This window comes from Mus caroli, chromosome 1, assembly GCF_900094665.2.
Source record: "Mus caroli chromosome 1, CAROLI_EIJ_v1.1, whole genome shotgun sequence".
In the NCBI taxonomy this organism is placed as follows: domain Eukaryota; kingdom Metazoa; phylum Chordata; class Mammalia; order Rodentia; family Muridae; genus Mus; species Mus caroli.
Genome location: NC_034570.1, coordinates 5910254 through 5917181, shown reverse-complemented (window position 1 = coordinate 5917181; position 6928 = coordinate 5910254).

Genomic DNA, 6928 nt, shown 5'->3' with positions numbered 1-6928 from the left:
GGCTGGCCTTGAACTCCCTATCCTAAGTCAGCTGCTTGAATGCTGGAGTTATAGATGGATACCAACATGTTTGGCTCGCTCATTGGAATATAAAAGGGAATTCAGTGAGGTGACATATACAGTGTCCTCACTACTTGATAACCTTGGCATGTGAGGATTTATTGTCACTATACAGGATGCTAATAGTATTTCAGATGAGAGTTTCTGTAGATATAAATTGGAGTAAGTAGGGAAAAGGAAGACTTAGCTACAAGAAAACCTAAGAACATTTGTGAGGATATGGAGAAAACAAAATCTGTGGAAACTTTCTCTTTCTTCAGAATGAATTCTCTGTTGTGACTGGTGGTGGTGGGGGAGGAGGAGGAGGAGGAGGAGGAGGAGGAGGAGGTCATCTTTGTTAGGTTTTTATTGCTGTGTTAAACAACATGGGGAGAAAACACACACACACACACCCCATTAAACTCTAATCAGGACAGGAGTGATTTGCTTTGTTTTGTTTGTTTTTGTTTTGAGTCAGGGTCTCAGTGTACGCAAGGCTGGCCTTGAGAGTCTTCTGCCCCCCTTAAGATAGATGCTCAGAGGCTGATGAGATGAGTAAGGGCACTTGCTACGAAGCCTAATGATCCAAGTTAAATGCCCAGAATCGACAGTGGGAAGAAAACACTGACTTTTGCAAATTGTCTAACTTCCATTTGTGTACACACTGTGCCACACCCCTAACACAAAATCAATAACTGTGAAAAGTTTTTTTTTAATTTACTAAGAGAAATATTTAAAACCCATTAAAAAGCTAATTATTAGACTGGGCATGGTGGCAAGTGCCTTTAAAACCAGTACTCAGGAGGTAAACAGAAACAAAAATAAAGAAACAGAAGGTTGTTTGTTTATCTGGAGGAGAAGAGTTTTGAATGCCTATAAAGTTGTGAAAAAATAGCTTGTGAGCTGAGTATAGTGACCCACAACTTTAATCCCAGTAATTAAGAGGCAGAGGCATGTCTCTGTGACTTTCAGACCAGCCTGGTCGACATAGTGAGTTCTACGCTAGCCAAGGCTTCATAGTAAGATCCTGTCTCAGAACAACAGACAAATAACTAAGAAACTTGTTATGAAATAGGACTTGGTCTATAAGACACTAAAAAATCAGAAATGGGGCAGAGTCCAGAAAATATTCCAAGACTGGTGCATATACAAGATCTTACACATTTTCAAAGTAGCATTTCAAATTAGTTGAGAGAAGATAAACATCTCAGAGATAATTTGCCATCTTCAGACTTCTGGTATTTTAAGATCTAAATATCTCCTGTAATACAAAAAGAAAAAAATCATGAAATTATATCTAAAGTGCATAGAAACAAATATTTTTAATGAACTTTGGGTAGGAAAGTACTTTCTGAGGCTGACAGAAGGCCATGAAGAAAACGACAGATTGGCCAGATCCAGAGATTTAACACCTTGATCGCAAACCTGTTCTTCCTTGCATATTTTCTCCCCTGCCCCAGGAGTCTCAGAGGCTAGCCATGTTCAGCAATGACAGCATGTAAGTGGGGAGGTGTCCTGTGGGCTCGGCTGGGCATGACCCCATGCCCGGCGAAGAAAAAAGGATTTCACATTTAGGGGGTTGATATATAGGCTTGCCAAACATGATCCTGAGTCTTAGTGTTTTTAATTTTAAAATGAATTAAATGGAGTAGAAATTCATGTATACCTTCCCCTCAACACCAACATAATTTCCATTCTGTACAGCAGAACATACCAAGATAAAGAGATGAGCAGGGTGTAGTGGTCCACACCTGTAAAACCAGTGCTTGGTGGCAGAGATGTGTATGCTCACAGTTCCAGACCATCCTGTTCTACATAATGGAATTCTAGGCCAGTTAAAGCTACATATCAAAAAGCCAAAATAGGGGCTGGAGGAGTCGGTCTTAAAAGTACTTGTCCTACCAGAGGACCCAAGTGCTTTCTCAGTGTCCTTATCAGCACAAGGCTCTGGGAACCCAAGCTCCAGGGGATCCCATACTTTCTTCTGGTGTTCATGGGCACCGGTAAACATGCATGCACACACACACACTGTAAATAATAACAGTTTTTAAAGTAATCCAAGTATGGTGATACACACCTGTGTTCCCAAAACTTGGGAGATAGAGCAAAAATATTAGGATTCTTGGCTACACTGTAGTGAAAATTTTGGTTTCTTTAAAAACCCAGTTACATGAATATGTTTTTGTTTAATCCCAGGTGTGGGATAAGAGGCTGCATATAGCAGGCGAATACGATTTGCCTTGTGTACTAACAGGGGTGTGATTTTTGCCAGTTGCAGATAGTTCAATTCTGGGGATTCCAGAGAAGATATATATAAATGAGAGATCCCTGAGAGGGCCTGTGGGGGTTGCTGCTCTCCTTGCTGCTGTGTTTGCTATTGCTTTAGTTACTGGTTTGCTGCACTGCTGAATGTTCTGACAACAAATATTGGGATTGTCCAACGTCCCTATTCAACAGGAAGTGGCCTAGAGTAGTGTGCACTCTCCTTTCTCTCTAACCTTCATTTCCTCCTAACTACTGTGGAGTCGGAAGGGATCAGGGTGGAAAAAAGGTTGGAAGGGAGGCAGAGGTATAAGAATCCGATAAAAGGACAGCCAGGGCTATACAGAGAAACCCTGTCTCAAAAAACCAAAAAAAAAAAAAAAAGAATCCAATAAAATAGTAAATAGATATACCAACACTACACAGCAAGTTCAAGGCCAGCTTAGGCTACCCTGTCTCAAACAATGACTTACAAAAAGAATATCTTCAATTGTGTGTAACAAAGAATTATTATTTATAATATATAAAGAATTAAAAAAAAAGCAAATAACAAGGGGTTGGGAGACAAAGTAGACGATTGTCTTGGTTAATGCTCTATGCTGGGAAGGGACACCATGACCAAGGCAGTTTATACATTTAAAAAAGGCATTTAATTGGGTGCTTGCTTACTGTTTTAGAGGAAAAGTCCATGACCATCATGGAGTGTACCAAAGTAGCAGGAGTGGAGGAACTGGGAAGAGTGCGGGGCAGTTGGCACGGGGGCGGGCGGGGGGGTGGGATAAGGGGGAGTGGGAGAAAACTAGCGTCCTGCCAGAGTTCCAGTGCTCTGGGCCGGCAGACTGGGAAGGACTGCTGTACGCTTTCCGCAGCCCAGGGAGGGTGTCTGCCTGTGAGAAGCCGCAGAATCCCAGCTTGGGGGTTGGGGGTGGGGGATGGGGGCGTGGACAAAGGGCAGCCCTAGGTTCCAGGTTCTCAGCCTTGGGCATCCCGTGCTGGATACTGCGGAAGAGCTGAGAACAGAATGCCCCCAGCGCCCCCAGGCGGTGCGGCTCAGGCAGCTCGGTCAGTCCCAGGGCCGAAGGGAGGAAAGGGCAGGGAGAGAGGGTAGTCCCCACTTGGGCAGGAGTCCTTGGTCCAGTCCGTGGCTGAAGCACAGGAAGGCAGGAGGCAGGAGGTTAAATGAGGCTCATTAGCGGAACGCCTATCCCATCGTTCAAGCATGGCGGACCTTGATGAGCAGAGACAATCTATGGTTTTAGACAGGTTATGGTTTTATTGTAGAAAGGCAGAGAGAAAGAGAGATGGTAGAAAGAGGGAGAGAGGCTGGCCATGGCCACGTGGAGAGAGAGGGGAAGGAAGGGAGAGAAGGAGGGCTAGAGATGAGAGTAAGAAATGTAAGAGCTTAAAGAGAGCTAGGAGAGGCCAAGTAGCTCCTTTTATAGTGGGCTGGGCTATCAGGTAACTGTGGGGAGGAGCATACCTGGTATGTCAGGTAACCATGGAGGTGGAGCCTAGCCAGAATGCCAGAAGCTTGGACATTGTCTGCGTGAACGACAGTCACACACCTTGCTGTATCTGTGTGTGTGTGTGTGTGTGCGCGCGCGCGCGCACTGGTGGTGGTGGTGGTGGTGGGGCTGTGGGGATGGTAACTACGTGACAGGAGCCAGGTGCCCAGGAGACATGGCTGAACTCCTGCCGTCCCATGCAGGTGGAAATCTCTGGCCATCGGGGCTCTGGGGTTCAAGACTTATGCTTGACTGGAGACCAGGCTGCCAGTGCTCAGCCACTGCCCCTCAAAAGAGCTTATATCCTAATCCAAGGCAGCAGGCAGAGGGAAATTGAGATTGGGCCTGGCCTGGGCATTTGAAACCTCAAAGCCCTCTCCCAGTGACATACTTCCTCCAACCAAGCCACACCCCCAATCCTTCCTAGACAATCCACCAACTGGGAATCAAATATATGAGCCTATGGGCACGTTCTCATTCAAACCATCGCAGCAACGTTCAGTACACAAATGCTACTTATGGAATCACACCTTTTGTGAGTGTCATACTGAAAGGATTAAATCAATACTTTAAATATGTATTTTTCCTTGGCCTACTTGTTATTTTTGACAGGTTTTCACTATGCATCCCTGGTTATCCCAGAACCCACTACGTAGACCAGGCTGGCCTTGAACTTGCAGCAATCCTCCTGGCTCTGCCACCTTAGTTCTGGGAGCTAAAATAAAATACGCATTAGCTTAATGAAAGAGACATTTGGAGGATAATTCAAATAATAACTGCTACATCCACTCAGGTAGTGTCCTGCGTGACAGGCCAAAAGCCTGGACACAGTCCTGAGGCGAAAAGTTCATGGAAACTTAGTCTCCTGGAACTGTGGCATCCTGTATAACGAATACTCCAAACTTGTCCTTGCGAATGGATTTGTGTGCTTTCTTTCAGTATTGTTTTATTGTAGGTGCCTCCAAGCAATGACTTGCCAATTAACTAAGCAAAATTGAACTTTGCTTCCTGGCCTTCACCAATGTCCTAGGTAGTCCTTGAGCAGACTCTGGGCTTGGAATTCTGTAAGAATGTTGCCTATTCAGTGACATCCAGATACAGCACACTCCCTTGTGTCCATATTTGTTTGTCATTTCTCTACGACTCCTGTCCACCTCTTGGGAACCCTGATTTCTTCTGCGGACTGAGGGGGTGGGGGGCAACTGAGGCTGGAGAGGTGGCTCAGTGGTTAAGAGTACTTGGTGCTCTTTCAGAAGACCTAGGTTCAATTTCTAGTGCTACATGGCGACTCACAACCATCTGTAACTACAGTTCCATGAGATTTGACACCTTCTCCTGCCCTCTACAGATACCAGGTATACACATGATGCTCATATATGTATGTAGGCAAAACATTCATACACATACATTTATAAAACAAATCCTAGAGTTAAACCAATATATTGTATACTATGTACCCTATCATAACTTTAAAAATAATGAATGGGAATGGAGAGATGGCTCAGCAGTGAAGAACGCTTGCTGCTCTTGTGGAGGATCCAAGTTCAGTTGCCAGCATCAACATCTGGTGGAGGATCAATGCAATGCGGCTGCTCTCCTCAGGCACCTGCACATGCCCCATACATGTAATTAAAAATAAAATTTTAAAAATCCAAAACGAAAACATCTAAAACATGGCACTAAAAAAATCATGGGCAAGGTGATGGCTTAGTTGGCAGAGTATGTGAGGATCCAAGTTCCTCCCTTGAACCCATAAGAATGTTGTGCTTAATGGCCCACGTGTACAGTCTTGGTGCCGAGGAGGCAGGGCCAGGATGTAGCCGGGGCTTGCTGGCCAGCCAGTGTAGGCTAATTGGTGAGTTTTGGGTCAAAGGGAGACCCTGTCTTGATGGAAGTAGATGCCTTCTTGAGGAATGACAAACATGCACTTGCACACACACACACACACACACACACACACACACACACACACTTCTTTGTCTCTCATTTATTTGGAAATTGTGTTTGACTGCGTCCTTTAGAGTAAACATTAGGAACATTGCCATTACAGCTACATTGTGTCTATACTACTGTCAAGAAGGCAAACGACAGGCACTGGAAGGAAAGATTTGGGGATTTTTAGACTTGGACAAGTCTGCATTTTATTCTGGAAAGAGTGGAGGACCAGGCTTGAGACAGAGTACAGACATCAAAAAAGTCTTTTCTAAATTTTTGAAACATTTTGCTGTTGCTGTTGTTGTTGTTTGTATATATATTTTTTTCCGAGACAGGGTTTCTCAGGGTAGCCAACTCAGAAATCTGCCTGCCTCTGCCTCCCAAGTGCTGGGTGTGGGGATTGAACCCATGGTCACTCAAGTCCTAGGCCCTACCACTTTTGTACCCATTTTTAAACAACCTGATTTTATTTTTCTTTTAAAATTATGTGTGTGTTTTGAGGGGTGATGGGGTATGTAAGTACAGGTACCCTCAGAGGTCAGAAGAGGGCATCAGATCCTCTGGCACTGGAATTACAGATGTTTATAAACTTCCAAATATGGGTACTGGAGACTAAAATCCAGTTCTTGGGAAGAGTAAGAAGACTCTTACTTACCACTGGTCCATCTCTACATCCCTATCCACTGGTCCATCTCTACATCCCTATCCACTGGTCCATCTCTACATCCCTATCCACTGGTCCATCTCTACATCCCTATCCACTGGTCCTTCTCTACATCCCTATCCACTGGTCCATCTCTACATCCCTATCCAATCCTGGTTAACAACCTTTATGTATATTGTGAACTGTGCAATGTCATTGGGTTTCTCATAATTTATTATACATGGTTTCTAATATTTGCTCAAAATCTTCATTGGTGATTCAGTATTGAGTAATATTCAATTAAAGCTGTCAGACTGATTCTATTTCACTCACTAGCCATTGTGGTTTTAGGCTAATTACCTAATCTCTTCAAGTTTCTATGTCTTCATCTGTAGAGATCTTCATCTGTGAGGATCATATTATATGCAGAAGCAGAACAACTAGTCTAGATCCTGACATAGTTGATATCCAAGCAATCAGTAATTGTCCTTCCTCACAGGACTCCTGAAGTCTCCAAATCCTCATGTACTCTTTCTATTACTGA